We start from the raw sequence: 20,057 nt of genomic DNA, 5'->3' as shown, positions 1-20,057 counted from the left end.
ATGTTTTATGTCTATCACTTAGAAATCTTGCTCCTAGGACGATAACAACATTGGCATAAAAGCTATTACTCTTGTACTTTCAGATGTCATACTTTAATAATTCTACAACTCTTGTGTGTATTTAGAAATCATGCCTTAGGGATTCTGTTTTTTTTAACAATCCTGCCATCTGCATGTGCATAGTAGATATCATGTTCTAGGATCCTGTTTGCATTTTGACGCCTAGTTAATTACCAGTTCATGAAAAGGTAATAAAAAATAATCCTACCTTGTGATGTTTTCTGAATATAACTGGTAATAATCTCTGCATTCGTATCAACTAGAGCAGCATGTTTTAGGTAAAAACAATCTCCAAACTGTTTTAATAATTCTGAATAACTACTGCATACTATTTTATGCCTAGGTAAGCCTTAGGTAATAACTTTAAATAAAACCAGAACCGTCTCTGTGATTAGTGTTTAATTATCAATTGTTAAAATTAGTAGGCAAGCCTGATTCAGACTTCTTTTCTGAGTCATGTAATTAATATGGTTATGATGTTATCACTTAGGTAGCATGCATAGGATTTAAATTCAGACTTTAACTGCGTATGAGTCATGATGTCTATGTGCATTTTGTGGAGGTATATTTTAGCCTTTCGTTTGTCTTCCATGCTCCCCTTAATTGACGTCCTGCTTGTTATTGTATGTCACCTTAGCATTTTGCCTTTAAACCTGAGGGTCTGCCTAGAACCTCCTTCTTATAGGATAGGAGTCCTAAATTCCTCCGGGACTGATGGAAGGGACGGGTAACAACATGCAATAGGGGTCGAGACCAACCCTCGCTTTAATTATCTTCACGGGCGGTTAAGGGTAGATATGGATATGATGATCGGTGTGTTAATACCATGTGTAGCCCCTCTTTGAGGAGTGTCATACCGGGTATTGCATTGATGTGATCCATATTAAAAACAAACCTAGGACACCCCCTTTACATTCACAAGTAGGCTTAGATTGTAACTCTTTACAAAATCTCGCTTTTTCACTAATTGTTTTTCCAACACTTATGTGTTTAAACTTAAATCCCCTACTATTTGAGTTATACTTGTTTATTTACTAATTGCACAAATTCACAAAAAACTGTTTGGCCGGGAACCACACTAGTGGATCCTGAGGGGTGCCTAACACCTTCCCTTTATGATAATTTCAAGCTCTTGCCCTATCTCTAGTTACCAATCGTGGTTATCAATGAACCCTATAGGTGCCCTGAAGCACCCTAAAATTGTTAGGTCGTGACTCTTCAAACTGCAAACCCCCTTTCCCAAAAGGAGTGAGTTGTCCCATACCAAAATGTCATAAACCCGATTCCACGAAGGAAAAAGGGGGGCGCGACAGCATGGCGACTTTGCTAGGGATATTTAGGCTTTTACCATTTCATACCGTTTTTTGTGAATTTGTACCCTCCCTATGTGCAATTATTTTTTAATTTCTCTAGGAGTTTAATTTCTTCTTCAAAAGCAAAACTGATATATCTTTCTTGTTTCCTTCCTTTATAACTGCTTTAAATTATAAAACAACTGTATTTATCGCTTTTTTAACGTGCAAATACATGTCAACATGATTTTACTATAGAATAAGCATGCTCAACATCATGCTCCACTCGTGCCAAACAAGTACTATAGCAATGCTTGATGAGTAGTTGCGTCCTTCCTATATCATTACCCCCTGAATTCGGAAAGTCTTATTTGCGGTAAAAATAGTCGATTAGCAATGCAGTCGACAGTTCCATGCCTTCCTCCTTGAGTTGTCCGCTCAAGGGTACCAGTCTAAAACCCCATAGAAACCTTACTTTATTTAAATTGTGCATGCATTATGGTCAAACCTAGTCGGATCAGTTATGTTGTCCACGTAACAATCCTTTACGATAGTCGTGTCTAAAGTCCACTGGATTTCTCTAAACCCAAACAACCATCATCACGTTCTGTGCATTTATTTGAAGAACTAAATGTTTCATGCTAATTGTTGATATAAAATAGTCGAGTCCGATAGGGTATGGTCTTAACCCTTTAGTTTTGCAAAAAATGAAGAACGAGGTCGCCAGCTTCGGTATGGTTAGCACACCCTCACTCTTAATAGACTAGTGGAGGAGTCTTCCATCAAATGACCAAATAAATGAGTGGAAATAGAGGGCCGTCAAAGCTAGCGAAAAGTTGGAATATCTAGAATACAGTCTGCTAGAATTGGAAGGAAAAGTGAGGAAGAGAGTCGCCAACTGCTAGAACGCTGAGGGAAATGAAGGAGAACACCTGGCAAAGGGAATTTTTACTGGTGAACCTACGCGAGCTAGAGGATTTGATCAACGAGAGCATTCAACCTGAGGAAGGTCCTTCTGCGACCAAATAGATAGGAATTTACTTTTTCTCTTTATGAATGTAATAAGGCCAATGGCCATTAGTGACTTTTATTCCTTGCTTATTTAGTGTCGTTTTGGGATTCGTCTATTTTTATCAATAAAATGAGGCATTTAGCATTCTAAGTTCTCCAAATCAATTTGTCGCTAGGCCTACCTCGGGTACAAAGAGGTTCCCAAATTAGGACATTCTTTACATTCCCGCGCTATGTGTTTAAATATTGCAATACTTTTCATAATCCTCACTAACTTGATTCCCTTTTGTTTTATTATTCCCCTTCCCAAAGGTTAGTTCGTGCACTCTAGCATCATCATCTTATTTCACAAGATCCAGCAGCCCCCACCGACTCCTCCTCTTAGTCCTATCAAAGGCAAGAACAAAGGCAAAATGGAAGATTTAAACAACATCAGGAAGGAGAACACAGTTGAACGAGTAGAGACCATTGATGGCTAGGGTATTCGGGTTCCTAACGAAAATGTGTCACAACTGGAATAGAGACTACTGAAATTCCAGAAAGAGCTCGATCAGGTTCGGAATTTGGCAAACCTATCATTTTCCCTCAACACCCTAGATATCAACTTCCCCACCACTCAAAACCCTACACCTCCTCAAAATATCCCAAAACAACAGAATCATCCCGCTCCTCACCATCACGCTGCTCTACCAAAGAACCAATGCAACACATGCCATACCCCAAACAACACTCCACTACTCATCCCAGAACCTCAGAACTCCACAAACGACCATTTCCACACCCATACACTAGGCCACCATAACACTCATATCTACGTGGAGGCCATTGCACACCCCACTAACCTATCTTAGGCACACCTGAGTCTGATGAAAAGGATCTGCTTATCAGGAACTTGGCCTAAAAACTTAAGAAACTGACCGGCCGGATTCAGGGCGTTGAGGGAAGTAAAGGAATTGAGGGGCTAAACTATTAGGACCTTTGTATAAAGCCTGATGTCGAACTGCCTGAGGGGTAAAAACCTCCTAAGTTTGAAATGTTTGATGGTACGGGTGATTCAAGGTCCATTTGAGGACATATTAGGACAAGCTATTTGGAGTAGGGAAGGATGAAAGAATCCGCATAAAGTTGTTCATGAGGAGTTTGAAAGGAGATGCATTATCTTGGTACATCAGCAAAGATCCCAAGAAGTGGTCAAGCTGGGTAGGCATGACGTCTGACTTCATGGACAGATTCAGGTTTAATACAGAGAACGCACCAGATGTGTTCTATATCCAGAATTTGAAGAAGAAGCCCATGGAGACGTTTTGTGAGTATGCTACTCGCTGGAGGTCAGAAGCTGCTAAGGTCAGACTCGCCTTAGAAGAGGAGAAAATGAACAAGTTCTTTGTCCGGGCTTAAGACTCGCAGTACTATGAACGACTGATGATGATTAAGAACCACATGTTTTCCAACATTATCAAACTGGGTGAAAGAATTAAATAAGGTATTAAAAGCGGTATGGTTACCAACTTCGAGGCCTTGCAAGCTACAAATAAGGCTTTACAGTCCGGTGGTGTGTCTAAGAAAAAGGACGTAGGGTCGTGATGGTTGCACAAAGGACCAAATCTCCCCTCAAATACCAAACTTATCCAACATCTCCACTCACATACCAGCCAACCCCGAATTACCAAGCACTCTTACCTTCATACCAAGCTCCGCCACCAACTTATCAGCCATCTCCACCTCTTACATATCATCCTACTTCACCCAGATACTCCCAACCCGCTCATGTCTACCAAACCTATAATGCTCAACCATCTCATTATCAATCACCCCTGCACGCCAAAATTTCCCTAGACCCCGACCTAATTTTATCGCAGACCTCTAAAATAATATACAACCATCGCTGAACCCATTGACCAGCTGTATGAGAGGCTCAAAGCTGCTGGTTATGTCACCCCCATCCCTGCTACAATCCCTGAGAATCCTTCTTAGTGGGTTAACCCTAACAAGTCCTATGCATACCACTCCGGCATGAAAGGGCAATCCATCAATCAGTGCCGCTCCTTGAAAGACAAGATACAAACCTTGATTGATAACAAGATGACTGTGATCCCGAGGATCAATCGGGTTGATCGTAGAAGGTGATGACCCAAAGAAACCGACAATTACTCTCAATCTGATCATAGTATAGATCCAACTGTCTGAGGACGCTGAGGTGAATATGTCTATACCTCTTGAGTTTGAAGTAGCGCCATCCACAAAGGCACAGGCACCAATTGAGGTCGAATTCGTGTCTCCAGCAAATGCACCCATACCATTTGAGGTTACAGTCTTGCCACACAAGGCACATGTTCCGTTCGAAGTAAGGATAGCCACACTGATCCCAGTGGCGATGTCTACCATAATACCATTCTATAAAAATGTTGTACCCAGGGACTATACAACCAAGTCGAGAAGGAAGGGCAAGGTCAGGATTGAAAAACTGTTACAGCACATGGTATGACAAGAACTGGTAGAGTCTATACCCCTGAACATCTAGCTGAATCAAGCAAGCAGGCCTCCAATCGGCTGCCCCTCATTGAGATAGGTCCGGACGACCTTTGGAGGAAAATACCGGCTAAGGAATATTCGTTCATCGACCAGTTAAACAAGACGCCAGCCCAAATATCCATTCTCTCTTTGCTGCAAAATTCTGAGACGCACAAGAATGCTTTGTTAAATGTGCTGAATGAAGTGTACGTACCAAGTAACATCACCAGCGGGGAAGTGGTTAATATGGTAGGAAAGGTTCTGGAAAGCCATAAGATCACCTTTCATGAAGATGAGCTGCCACCTGAAGGGCTAGGGCACAACAAAGCATTGCACATCACCGTGCAATGCGAAGATTATTTCATCACTAGAATCCTGATCGATGGAGGTTCCAATGTTAACATTTGTCCGCTGGTAACACTCAAGAAGTTGGGTAAAGGGCTGCATGAGATAAAGGAGGGAGCAATCAATGTGAAAGCCTTCGATGGTTCTCAAAGGTCCACTATTGGTGAGATTATTTTATGCTTACAGATGGGACCAATCTGGTTTGAGGTCGATTTCCAGGTGATAGATGTACTAGAATCTTACAACTTGCTACTGGGACGGCCATTCATACTACTAGGGCCGTAGCATCAACGCTGCATCAGGCAGTAAATTTGAATGGAATCACCAGGAAGTGATCATTCACGACAACGGTAGCAACCCTATATACAGTCGCCAGACCATTCCGGCGATCGAGGGAAAAAGGAAGCTTGGTGGAGAAACTTACCACCACATTGAGTGGGTCAATGCTATCGACAAAGACAAATGGTGGGATAGCAAAATCGAGAGTATACTAAGTTGGAGTGGGTACGAACCTGGCAAAGGGCTCGGCAAGAACCTCCAAGGAATCTCTAAACCCATAAAACTCATGAAACATGGCACTACCTTTGGCTTGGGATATGAATACACCTGTGAAGAATTCAATAACGGGTTGCCACCATGGTGTGGTCCTTAATATCCACTAGAGCAACTAATACCGCATCTGGAGCAGACTTTCCAACAGGCTGACATTAGTTATGGGTCAGATGAAGAAGAAGCACTTGTAGCAGTGAAAAACTTGTTTTTAGAGGACAATTATATAGATTGTTGCATTATTCTCAAGGAAGAGGGGGAGGAAGGCCCTTCCATACAAGCTGTGAGCAGAGGGGCACATCTCAAGAATTGGACCATCAGGACAACCAAAGCCCGATGTGCCTCGGGCATTACTTTTACTTGTCTTGATGAACCAATGACTGTGACAAGCAATGAGACAACACAACAAATGGACATTGATTCAGAGGAAGATGACATATCTGACGAGATTGTCAAAGAAGTTGAGAACTTTGAGAACAGACCTAAGTCCAACCTAGACGAGACCGAAATTATCAACCTGGGAGATGCAAAATATGTCAAGGAAACACGAATCAGCATTCACCTATCGCCATCAAAGAAGAAAGAATATACATAATTTCTAAAGGAGTATGAGGACATATTCGCTTGGTCATATGATGACATGACTGGCCTAAGTACGTCCATTGTGGCTCACAAACTGCCAACCGATCCAATGTGTCCACCGGTAAAGCAAAAGCTTAGAAAGTTCAAACCTTATATGAGTTTGAAAATCAAGGAAGAAGTCACCAAGCAGATCAAAGCTAAGGTTCTCAGGGTAGTAGAATACCCGACATGGTTAGCCAATATTGTGCCAGTGCCAAAGAAGGATGGGAAGGTCAGAGTCTGTGTGGACTACCGGGATCTCAACCGGGCCAGTCCGAAAGATGACTTCCCTTTACCAAATACACACATCCTGATTGACAATTGCGCCAATCATGAGTTTTAGTCATTCGTAGATTGCTTTGCTGGTTATAATCAGATCTGGATGGATGAGGAAGATGCTAAGAAAACGGCTTCCACTATGCCGTGGGGAGTATACTGTTACAAGATGATGTCATTCGGCCTGAAGAATGCAAGGGCCACCTACATGAGGGCCATGACTACAATCTTCCACGATATGATACACAAGGAGATAGAGGTATATGTGGATGATATTATTATCAAATCCAAGAAAGCCACTGACCACATAAAAGATCTGAGAAAGTTCTTCAATAGACTACGGAGATACAACCTGAAACTAAACCCCGCAAAGTGCGCATTTGGGGTTCCTACTAGGAAATTGCTTGGGTTTATTGAGAGCCGCAAAGGAATAGAACTGGATCCATCGAAATTCAAAGCCATTCAAGAACTACCACCACCAAGGAACAAGAAGGATGTGATGAGTTTCTTGGGAAGACTTAACTACATCAGCCGATTCATAGCACAGTCTATGGTTATCTGTGAGCCAATCTTTAAGATGTTAAAGAAGGACGTCGCTACCAAATGGACCGATGACTGCTAAAAAGCCTTCGACAGAATCAAGGAGTACCTGTCAACACCACTAGTCTTAGTCCCGCCCGAGCTAGGTAGACCCTTATTACTCTACCTTGCAGTGTTGGATGGAGTTTTCGGCTGCGTTCTAGGGAAGCATGATGAAACGGGGAGGAAGCAATAACCCATCTATTATCTCAGCAAGAAGTTCACCCTATACGAGTCATGGTATTCTCTATTGGAACACACCTGTTGTGTTTTGACTTGGGTAGCTCAGAAGCCGAGACATTACTTTTGCACATATACTATATATCTCATATCAAGGATGGATCCCTTGAAGTACATCTTTCAAAAGCCCATGCCCATAGGCAAGCTAGCCAAGTGGTACATCCTGTTGAGTGAGTTCGACATTGTTTACGTAACTCAGAAAGCGGTCAAGGGACAGGCACTAGCAGACCACCTTGCTAAAAACCCCGTGGATGGAGGATACGAACACCTAAAGACGTATTTTCCTGATGAAGAGGTATCATTCATAGGAGAAGACATTGTGGAATCCTATGAAGGTTGGAGAATGTTCTTCGATAGAGCAGCAAACTTCAAAGGAGTTGGCATAGGAGGAGTCCTAATATCATAAACGGGTCAGCATTATCCCGTATCTGCTAAAATTAGATTCCCCTGCACCAACAATATGGCCGAGTATGAAGCCTGCATCTTAGGACTCAAAATGGCCATTGACATGAACATTCAAGAGCTGCTAGTGATTGGAGATTCAGACTTGCTTATACATCAGGTACGAGGAGAATGGGCAACCAAGAACTCCAAGATACTCCTGTATCTGCATCAAGTATGGGAATTGAGAAAGAGGTTCATGAAGACGGAGTTCCAGCATGTTCCCAGAATCCAGAATGAGTTCGTCGATACATTGGCTACCCTCTCATCTATGATACAGCATCCACAAAAGGATTTCATTGATCCCATTCCAGTGAAAATCCATAATCAGCCAGTTTACTGTGCCCATGTCAAAGAGAAGCATACAGAAAAACTTGGTTTCATGATATCAAGGAATATTTGGCAAAAGGAGAGTATCCGGAGCTTGCTAATCCTACTTAGAAACACACACTTCGGAGATTGTCCAACAACTTCTTTCACATCAGAGGAATCCTATATAGGAGAGCTTCTGATTTGGGATTATTGAGATATGTCGACACAAAGAAAGCATTCAAGCTGCTAGAGGAAATTCATGTTGGGACCGACATATATGAAAGGTTTTGTCTTAGCAAAAAAGATACTTAGGGCTGGTTACTTTTGGATGACTATGGAAACAGACGGCATCCAGTATGTCTGAAAATGCCACCGTTATCAGATACATGCAGATATGATAAAGGTACCTCCAAGTGAGCTCAACACAACAAGCTCACCATGGCTGTTCGCCGCCTGGGGAATGGATGTTATTGGACCAATCGAGCCTGCTGCTTCCAACAGACATAGGTTTATCCTAGTAGCCATCGACTATTTCACCAAATGGGTCAAAGCAGCACCTTACAAAGTAGTGACTAAGAAAGTCGTGGAAGACTTCGTCCGCGACCGCATTGTTTGTCGATTCAAAATTCCAGAATCAATCATTATTGATAATGGCTCCAACCTCAACAGTGACTTGATGAAAGCTATGTGTGAGACTTTCCAGATAAGACACAAAAATTCCACAGCCTACAGGCCTCAGATGAATGGAGCTGTAGAAGCCGCCAACAAGAATATCAAGAAGATATTGAGGAAAATGGTAGAGAAGCATAAATAGTGGCACGAGAAGTTATCATTTGATCTACTGGGTTATCGCACCACAGTACGCACATCAACCGGGGCAACCCCCTATATGCTAATTTACGGTACAGAGGCTGTCATTCCCACTGAGGTAGAAATTCCTTCCCTAAGGATCATACAAGAAGTTGAGCTCAACGACGTAGAATGGGTAAAAAGTCATTATGAGCAGCTAGCCCTTATAGACGGAAATAGAATGAATGCAGTCTGCCATGGTCAACTCTATCAAAACAGAATGTCCAAGGCCATCAACAAAAGAGTAAAGCCAAGACAGTTCACACAGGGGCAGCTAGTGTTAAAGAAAATTTTTCCGCATCAAGATGAAGCCAAAGGGATGTTCTCTCCAACCTGGCAGGGTCCATACATCGTTCACCGGGTTCTGACAGGAGGAGCCCTCATACTTGCAGAAATGTACAGAGAAGTCTAGCCAAAGCCGATCAATTCTGATGCAGTCAAGTATTACTATGTGTAATATTTATGCTTTGCTATATGAAGTAAATTGAACTACGCCTGACCTGATTCTCGTTTAAGAGGGGATACGTAGACATCCCTATGGGTTCGGTCACAAATCAATAAAATTTCACCCCTTCTACAATTGGAAACTGGGACAGAATTTTGAGGAGGAACCTCAAAATTCCGAAGTAATTTCAGCCAATCGCCGCATGAGCAACAGTCAGAAATGTCAACCCATCAAACTGGGGTAGAATTTTGAGGAGGACCCTCAAAATACCATAGCAGGAGAGGTTGCAATGTCTTGAATTGCGTCACAGTCGTCGGTTCATCTGAAAGTTATTTTTACTTATATATTGATGTCATACTTTTACAAAATCATATGCATGTTTATTATTGAAACTGCTTTGTTTTGCAACGCTACCCCAATGATACAGACGATATCACCAGATCAAAGCTAATCGAGTCAAGCAAAAGCCAACGGGGATACGAACTAACCTCCCCCCTTACAAAACTTATGATTTTTCTTTGGATGCAAGCACTAGTATTGCGAAATCATTAAACATACTATACGCCCACGGGGCGAACATTGTCCAAAATACGATTCTCAGAACCATTGCACTTGCCAACATCAGCCATCAGCACACACTAGTGATGTCCCGTATATCACAATGCTCCCAGTAATCACAACGTCGCAATCTGCTATCAGCTAAGAAAACTCTACTGTCTGTCTCCATCTGCATCTGCATTGCATAAGGCTACTATTCTGCCTTCCAATTTGCATAAGGCTACCATTTTTCCTTTCGAGACTAAACGTTGTCTCCATCTTCATATGCATTGCATAAGGCTACTATTTTGCCTTTCAATTTGCATAAGGCTACCATTCTTCCTTCCGAGACTAAACGCTGTCTCCATCTGCATTGCATAAGGCTACTATTCCCCCTTGCAACTTGCATAAGGCTACCATTCTGCCTTCCGAGACTAAACGATGTCTCCATCTGCATTTGCATTGCATAAGGCTACCGTTCTACCTTCTGAGGTTAAGTTCTACCTCTATCTGCATTCGCATCTTTGCGTAAGGCTATCATTCTGCCTTCTGAGGCTAAGTTTTGCCTCCCATTTTCTTTGAAATGCAGCACTATCCCAATCACTATTTATCTTGCTTCTCTTATGGGCTAAGCTTTGCCTTTTAATTTGCAAGCCTTGTCTGACCCGTGTCATACTACTGCATCCTTCATGGGCTGAAATATCGCCAAGTCATCCAAAGGCGTCATTGTTCGGAGGCACCATCTTCATAGCCCGAAAACACCATGTCATCGCCTGAGGATCCCTCTCAATCTTTTGCATATCATCGTTCAAAGGCATCATGGTTCGGAGGCACCATCCTCATAGCCCGAGAACATCATTTCATGGCTTGTGAATCCTTTATCATACCCTTCGTGGCCTAGGACATCATGTTCTAAGGACATCATCTTCATCGTCCGAAGACAACACTCATGGTCCAACGGGAATTTGCATCATATTTAAATTTATGCACAATATACGCTTTTATTGTTTCTAATTACATGTAAACCGGCGAGCAATGGCTACCCCAGTAGGAGCGATCCTGCTCCAGTTCTTTCAGCCATACCAAACCTAACCATCCCCGTAAATCGTCCACTCATCCAGCCCTAGATGTTGCGTTCGTTCTTGAAATCGCTTCATCGGTATACTCCGTCGTTGGATCCTGAACTACATACAGCCCGATTCCTATAAAACCAGGGATATATAGGCAACTCAGAAGCTAGGGTGCGGCCTAACCTCTTTAAACCATTTTGCTCGGTCAAAATTGGCCATCGTATCTTTACCCAACAACTCTTTCATCATTCCCGGGTAAAGAGGGGCAGTTGTTGATACCCAATTTTTTTCTATATTTTCAGTATGCAAAATATCTTCAAAATAGCATATATATTCATATATAAGCATGTCCAAAGTTTTTATTATTTTTTTCCATAATTTTAAGGTTTTGAATTGATTATTTTTCTCCCTTTTTATCCATAAAATCTCCAATAATTATTTCCAAAATTATTATTTTGATAATTCATCTAGTTAATTTCTATATTTATACCAAAATATAGCTAAGGTAATTTTTACATATTTTTATCATTATATTTAGTATTTTTAAAGCTAAATTGCACATAATTGTATTATTAGCCCTTTTAAGATTTAATTATGTATTATATGCATAAAATTGGATCCTGTATTTTTAAATTGCTAATTATATATTATAAATCATTTTAGAATTTTTAAATTATTTTTTAGAAATTATCTACTATTTTCTATAAATTAAATAGTAAAATATGGCTATTTAACTTATACCCAAAATTGGCTTTCAATTCTAGCCTAAATCGAACGGACCCCCAACCCAATTAAAAAATCCACCGGACCCAAGCCCAAACCCAAACCATACCCGACCCACCTACCCCATTCAATCTTGACCGTTGATCATTCAGATCAACAGTCCCTATTCCCCTTTCCTAAATTAAACCCAAATGACCCCTCCCCCCAAACCCTCTCATTCCCTCATTCACTCAACCGACACTCATCTCCCTCTCTCTACCTCTGGTTCTCTCTAGAACCTTCTCCTCTCCCCTCCTTTTCGATGAACCTTATCCGCCTTCTCCGGCCATCTCCCTACCTGAATCCATGGTGGCCTTGCCACTTACCAGCCTTATGGCTCCCTCTTGAACGTGTGCCATTGTTTTGGGGCCTTCAAGTGAAATAGAGGCGGTTCACTCGCCTCCAATGGTTTCTCATGCCATTTTTCGACCATCCATGGTTGTTCGAGTAAGATCTATGACTTTTCCAACTAAAACCAGTAACTTTTAAAGGTTTTCTCACCTTCTCTGGGTTCTCCAAAATCCTAACTTAAAGATTTTTCCGATCTCTTTTAGATCTATGTATATTATGAGCTTTTGTGTTTTCCTCAAAGGTTTTTCCCGATCTTTTTTTTAAAGTGACTTTTCGTCTTCAAGACTAGGGTTTCTTAACCCCACTTTTTTTTTAAATGACTTCTCCTCTGATTTTTAGTACTATCGTATGATCTTGGGAGGTTTGTATCCCTCTGGCAGTTCTACATCTAGCTGTATGCATAGGTCTTCATAGTTCAAACCTTTTATTCATGTGCAGCCTTTGACACCCTGAACTCGACTCGTCAACTTCTTGAGTTCTTCAGCCATGTTTTTGATGAGCAGGTCCTTCTCTAAGGATTCTAGGGTATAGGAGATTGGTTGGATAGAGTGAGGCACAGTTTCTACGTATATGGGGTTGTTTTGGTGTGTGCATGGGTGTAATGATGGTCATGGGTAGAGTTTTGAGGGTGAGGAATGGGTTGTGGTATATTTTGATGAGTGTGATAAGTGGTGGTTGGTGGGTACTGAATTGGTTGATGGTGGTGTTTTGGCGAAGTTGGTATTGGTAGGGGATTGAGATTTTGGGGTGGGGTTGCATATTGATGCGGTGCAGGATGGTTTTGCGGACGTTGCTTTGGTATGTTTTGGGGAGGTTCTAGATTCTTTGTGTTTTATTGGTTGATGTCGGGGACATTCACGGTGAGTGACAAGTTTGCCAAGTTGCAGACCTGCTCAAGATCTCCTTGTAGCTCCAATATCTTTTGTTCCAATCTCAAGACTAGATCATTTGGTGCCGAAGTAGTCTGACCGTCTGAAGTTTCTGCGTTCTCACTTAAATCGTCCATTTTTGCTTTTCCTTTGCCTTTTGTATTGCTTGGAGAAGGAGGAGGTGGGGGGGGCTCTAGATCTGGTGTAATATATTGATGATGCCAGTATGAGCAAACCAACCCTAGGGGATGGGAATAAGAAATAAAGAAAAACAAAAAGGTAAACAATCCAGTAAGGATTCAGAAATGTTTGCAATATTTAAACACATATTGCGAGAATGTAAATTCCTATCCTAATTTAGGAGCCTCGTTGTGTCCGAGGTAGGCCTAGCGACAAACTAATTTGGAGAAATTTAGTGCCAATAATTGCCTCATTTCATTAATGTAAAAGTAAACGAAACTAAATAAGATAATGTCACTAATGGCTCTTGGCCTTATTACATTTGAAAGGAAAGCAAATAAATCTAATTTACTTGGTCCCAGAAGGACCCTCTCCAAACTGGATGCTTTTGTCGATCAACTCTCCAAGCTCGCATATGCTCAGCACCAGAAATGCCCTTGCAAGATGCCCTCATTCGTTTCCTTCAGCGTTTTGGCAGTCAGTGACCCTTTTTCTTATCGTCCCTTCCAACTCCATTAAACTGTACTACAGGTATTCTAGCCTCTCGTTGGATTTAACGGCTCTTTCTTTACATTCATTAATAATCTCCATGTCAGCCTTATGCAGTGCCATATGCTCGGCTTCTGACTCTCGAACTCGTTTCTGCAACTTGTTATACTTCACCTCAGCTTCAGCAACCTCGTCTATGACCCTGTTTCCTGGCCCAGCCCTTGGCTCAACGACCCCAGTTATGTTATCATCCAACCACGAAAGGTAAAGGTATGAGTGGCCCGAATGATATCGGTCTGGATCAATAGTATATTTCTCCATAATAAACGTTAAGGACCACATGTGTTGCGCTTCATTCCTATACGGGATGGCGTCTCCTTTGAAATTGGCTCTGAAGTGATACATTTTAGCGACCCGTGGTATGATTTGTCTCCTTCCTGCTTGTCTCATAACCTTGAGAGGAGCGTAAAGGTATATTCCCCTCAACCCGATCAACACCAAGTGCAGAAAATCCCAGGATCTGATGATGAATTCATCGGTAGGGAACCACTCGAACATCCATTGGACTTGATCCTTAGTCAAATTTTTGAAAAGTTGTACCCATCCCACAACGTCCTCTTGCTGAGCAAACATGTATGGAATGTAGTTCATTCTTTTGTGGTGATGGAAGGCTATATGATCATTCCACGGCCTTCGCAGAAATTCTTGATGCTATTGTCCCTTTTGGAGATATTCCAACAACGAAGAACTGTAGTAGCAAGTTACAACCCTCGAAGAACTTGAACCCCTTCTGACATTGCTCCAAAGCCCAGTACATGTCTGCAACGATCATATGGATGATAGTGTATGTCTCTCCCTAGATCCCATCCATCAGAGTTTTGGTCACTATGGCCAACCTAGTATGGATCATCTCCTCTTGGATTGGGAATACCAGCATGCCCAAGAAACACATAATAAACAAGAAGACCCTACGATGAATCCAACCTAAAGAAGTGATTGATAACTCATCATCAAAAATGCGGTAGGAGCTGTTGTGACTGTATCTTTCATAAAGGAACTCAAAAGGTATGAAGGAGCCCTTTAGGCATTTCAAGTTGTCATTCTTCTTAACCCCCACCATTTTCACAAATCCCCTAGCAGTGCGATTTTCAGGTGTTAACAAATTAGGGCTATCCCAAGGTAACCCAGTAAATCCTCCTATCTCTTCTAGAAGGGGTGTCATTTCTATGTTCCTAAAACGGAACACAGCCATTTCTTTGTCTCAAACCATAGTTTCAGCCTCGATTAGCATTTTCTTGCGCTGAAGATACATAAGAGAAGGCAAGTTTCCTAAGACTCGTTTCACATGGTTTAGGTCACATGAAGGAAGATCCCTCCACCGATCTAGCAAAACTGAGGTGTGCTAACCATACCGAATCTGGGGACCTCGTGCCTCATTTTCTATAAAACAAAGAGAGTTAGGCCCTTTTTCCCTTCGGGTTTGTCTATTTATACAGTAATGATTATCATATTGGCACTTATTTCTCAAAATTAATGCACATAATCGTGGTTACGTCCTTTGGGATAATGAAAAACCCGATGGACTTTTGGACAAGGCTTGTCTTAAAGGATTATTATGCGGACAACATATTAACCCGAATAGGTTTAACCATGATGCATGTATAATTAACCAAAGTAAGGCTATAATAGAGGTCTAGACTGGGACCCTCAAGCAGACAACTTAAGGGGAAAAGGCACAGAACTGTCAAACGCACCACTGATCGACTAGTATTACCGCAAATACGCCTTTCCGACAGTAATATATAGGAAGAGCGCAAACACTCATCAAGCATTGCTATAGAATTAATTACGCACAAGAGCAATATGATGTTGAGCATGATTTATGCAGCAATAAATCGCATGTTGTCAAGTATTTGCATGTAAGAAAAATAATAAATGCAGTATTTAAATAATTTAAAGACAGTTACGGAAAAAGAAAACAAGGAGACAAGTCAGTTTTAGAAATAAAAAAATCATAAATACTTGAAAATAGACAGCTAAATTCAAATAAGGGGAAAGGGTACGTGGGATAGAGCATGCTTGGTCTAATTTACAAAAGATAAGTTCGTTATAGTAAGAGCCTAAAATATCTCTAGCAGAGTCGCCATGCTGTCGCGCCCTCTTTTGCCCTTTTCAATGGGGAAGTCCGGGTTTCGACATTCATGAGGAAAATAACTCATTTCCTTTTGGGAATTGGGTATTTGAGGAGTCGCCACCTAACAGATTATGGTGCGTTAGGGCACCTAGAGCGATTAAATCTTGGACTAGTTTGCATTACCAAAGATTTAGGGTAAGGGCTCGAAATAACTTTGAGGGGAAGGTGTTAGACACCCCTCGCGGTCCACACGGTGGGTCCTGGCCGGACTTAAACTATGTGAATTAGTCATTTAAACAAATAAGCACATACTCGCAAGTAAAGGCATATTTTGACATTCTAAGTACATGTATGGTTCAAGTAATGAAACAAGGAAAAGGTTTGAACAAGTTGCACATATATAAAGAAAAGTAAATTCATTTAAACAACGGGAGTTGGAAAAGAGGGGTCCTAGGTTGGTTTGCCTATAGGATTATACCTACACAATGCCCGGTAATCACTCCTCAATGAGGGGCTACACGTGACATTAGCGCATAGTCATCATATCCTTACTACCCAATACCCTCCCTTTGGTCATAGCCTAAAGCGTTCTAGCAACCTTGAAAGATATCCTATGCGTGCACTACTCGTCCCTTCCTTGTGGCCCTGGAGGTATTTAGGACCTCTAATTTAGGTAGTTCTAGGCCATCCTAAAGTACTTAAAGGAGAAAAATCTAGGCAGCAATCAAAATAGTTAAGACTGCATTAAAGAGAACAACTAAAGGCTCACATTTCCTTCCACAAACATAACAAGTAAGTGCACATCTCAAACAACAGTTTCAAATATTCAAGAGAAAACCTTAGAATATGATATCTAGGTGAGCAGAGATTATATAGTATTGAATCAGGACCAAAGTGTCAAAGATCTATTCAGCTTGCCTACTGATTTTAGACCTGTTTGAATATGAGCAGTCACAGATAACATAACATACTTTTACAGTTGCAGGATTTTTAAGCGCCCTATAGGCTTGCCTAGGCGTATAATAGTGATGTACTATGAGCATGGTATCTATTATTGATTAGGAAGGCAGTAAATCAATAAACAATTTTTAAACGGGTAATTTGGATCCTATAGGCATGCTTTCTAGTGATATTTATTAACACAAAAAGAGTAGGTTATTTAATTAAACTGATTCAGAATTTACCAGTATAAGCCTAGAGTTATACTGATTTTAGGTCTAATTAAAATGGTTTTAGATCCTATAGGTATGATTTCTATTTGAACATATGGTGAAGCAGACAGGATTTATTTGATCAAAGTGAAATCCCTATAGGCATGATTTCTATTAAAACTGATTTTAATCTTATAGGCATGATTTCTAAGGAGACGAATTTGAATGCATGTTGTAATAGAAACTGAACTTCAATTACTTTACACCCTATAGGCATGATATCTAATTAAAAAGCTGATTTAGATCTTATATGCATGGCTTCTAATTGTGTGAAAGTAAAGCATGCAGAATTATTTAAACCAAAGCTGATCTTATAGGCATATTTAAACCAAAACACATTTGAATTGAAATAGACCGTATAGGCATGTTATTTACCCGATTTTACCCACAATATGCAATTACCCACCCTTTTTCACTAATCACCCTAATATTTGTTTACAATAATTATTACAGACCAAGAACTGAATATAAATTACATAAATAAAATAGAAGCTGAGCTGTAGGGAGCCTGAAGCAAGCCCAAAACAGTCATGATGTACCAAGCCCTTACTGGTCTCAAATGTCCAAAGTTCTATAGCCCAATTCATGTCTAGGTGTGTCATAATTCCCTAAGGACCTCAAGGATCTCGAGAAGTGCTCACACCGAGACTTTCCTCAAACAAAGACTGATTATGTGCAGTGTGGAAGTGCCAGCCCTGATATGACAGAGTTTAGAGAGATCTCAAGGGTCTCAAAGCAGTACACATATCAAAGGGGAAGAACATAGAAATCTAAGAGTAATGTGATAGTGCATAATGATTTGAAAGAGTTTGGTAAATAGTATAAAGAAGGTCTTAGGAATGAAAAGAGTTTTCTGAAAACTTGTACTATTCTGAGTGGAAAACAATTTGAGAAAACATGAAGAACATTTTGAGATCAGGGAGCAAGTCACAGAACACACAGTTTCAGAAAGTATTTTGGGCAAACAGACTCTACATAGAGGGAGAGAAGGATTGGGGGGACCTATAGAATACAACCTAGTGTATTAGCAAACAGATATGAAAATGAGGTTGGGTAGTTGACAAATTAGTTACAAAGATTACAATAAAGACATGTTGGTAACACATAAGTCCTAGGTACTACCAATACACATGACTAGAATACCATTGAAAGGGCTAGATGTCTTAGTAGGATCTCATTAGTGAGGTAGAGTAAGTAAGACTTAGATGAACAAACTAGACAAACACTTCATGCAACATTCAAAGTTTTTAGAACTAGTAATCACATATAGAACAAGTAGAATTCAGGCATGCTGGGTGAGACAGTAAACAAACAATGTAGTTAGGACATACTAGTGAACAAATAGGATTCATGCGATTGTCTAAAGCAGGATTGGACATGCTAAACAGTATACTAGTTATAGCTTTTAACATAACAAACTTAAACATGATGTGTGATACAGTAATCTAGGCATGCTGATTGCATATTGAATAGAATAGCAAATAGAACTGGAAATCACAAATAATGAACTACAGTAACAAAGAAAACATATAGTTTGGGAATGTGAATTGAATCAGGGCATACTAGTTAAGGAGAGAATATAGAGTATAGAACAGAGATGGTGAAAATAGCCGGCATTGGATTAGAGCCGGCTGGATTAGTAAGAATTACAAGCAACATAAGAGAATAGAGAGCTTTTGAGAGTGTGAGAGTGTAGATGAACTATTATTCGTGTTTAAGAACCAGAATGAGAGTGTATATATAGCCCTTAGGGAGGTCAAATAAATAAGGTAAAAATGATCTAGGGTTCATAAATAAAGTAGGTAAATATAATAAACAAGTTAATTGGGGCTAATCCCCATTAATTTGCACAAACAGATCCGGGAAGATCACATTAGTACAAAGAGAATCCATTACCAAGCATCATTGGGGCTTAAGTAAGGTAACAAAATCATAAATTGACCATAAATTAATCAATCAGTTGGCATAAGGTAAATTACACTAATTACAAGCCACAAATAAGGAAAGTGAGTAAAAACCCCCAAAGAATACTGACTTTAACGGAAAAAATTGGTTCAAATCCCTAATAGAAATCAATTAAGCAAAAAATCCCAAAGAATTCTGGTTTTAGTAGAAAAACTGGTTCAAATCCTTAGTAGAAATCAATCAGTGCATTTAGTTGACAGAAATAAACAAGTAAAGGAGAAAAATTGGAGAAAATCCGTGCAACAAACAGAAACTTCTAGGCTTTAAGTATATAGACGAGAATCAGTCAAGATGGTAAAGAAATGATTATTTTAAACACTAAAAAGTTAGAAAAACCCATTTTGAAAAACACTTAGGGGAACCCTAATTTCATAAGAAAGCAAATGGAATCGAAATAGTTAACCAAATTAGGAGATCTTCAAGGGAAAATGACAGATAATACTCGAACCCTTTTAGATCTACAAAGATCTGAACGGATTCGAGTGGTTGTAGAACTAGGATTTTCAGAAACAACTAAGATGAAAGAAACTTGATTAAAAGCCATAGATTTGAACCTGAAACAGAAGGAAATCAGCACTCACAAACAAGGATGGCTTTAGACATGCATGAAAACAAACTTCGGACGAAGGAACAGGTTGAATCTCCTAGAGATTCTTTAGGGATCCATGTAATCAATAACCAGAGGGTATAGAAGGCCGGTAGTGGTCGGAGAATACTCAGAATCTCCATAGACGAGGGTTTTTGCCGGTGACAGCAATTAGGGTTAGGCTTAGGACTTGAGAGCATTTGAGAGAAGAGAGGAACAGATGACAGCGGTGAAAGGAGGAAAATGATTAGGGTTTGGGGGTATAGGTTAGTTTATTTTAGGTAAGGGCAGATCTGGACCGTTGATCAAAATGATCAACTGCTAGGATCTAACAAGAACCGGGTCAGGTAAATTTGTTAAGGTCAAATGAGT

Source organism: Nicotiana sylvestris, chromosome 12 (assembly GCF_000393655.2).
Source record: "Nicotiana sylvestris chromosome 12, ASM39365v2, whole genome shotgun sequence".
NCBI lineage: Eukaryota > Viridiplantae > Streptophyta > Magnoliopsida > Solanales > Solanaceae > Nicotiana > Nicotiana sylvestris.
Note: the sequence above shows the minus strand (reverse complement) of the source record.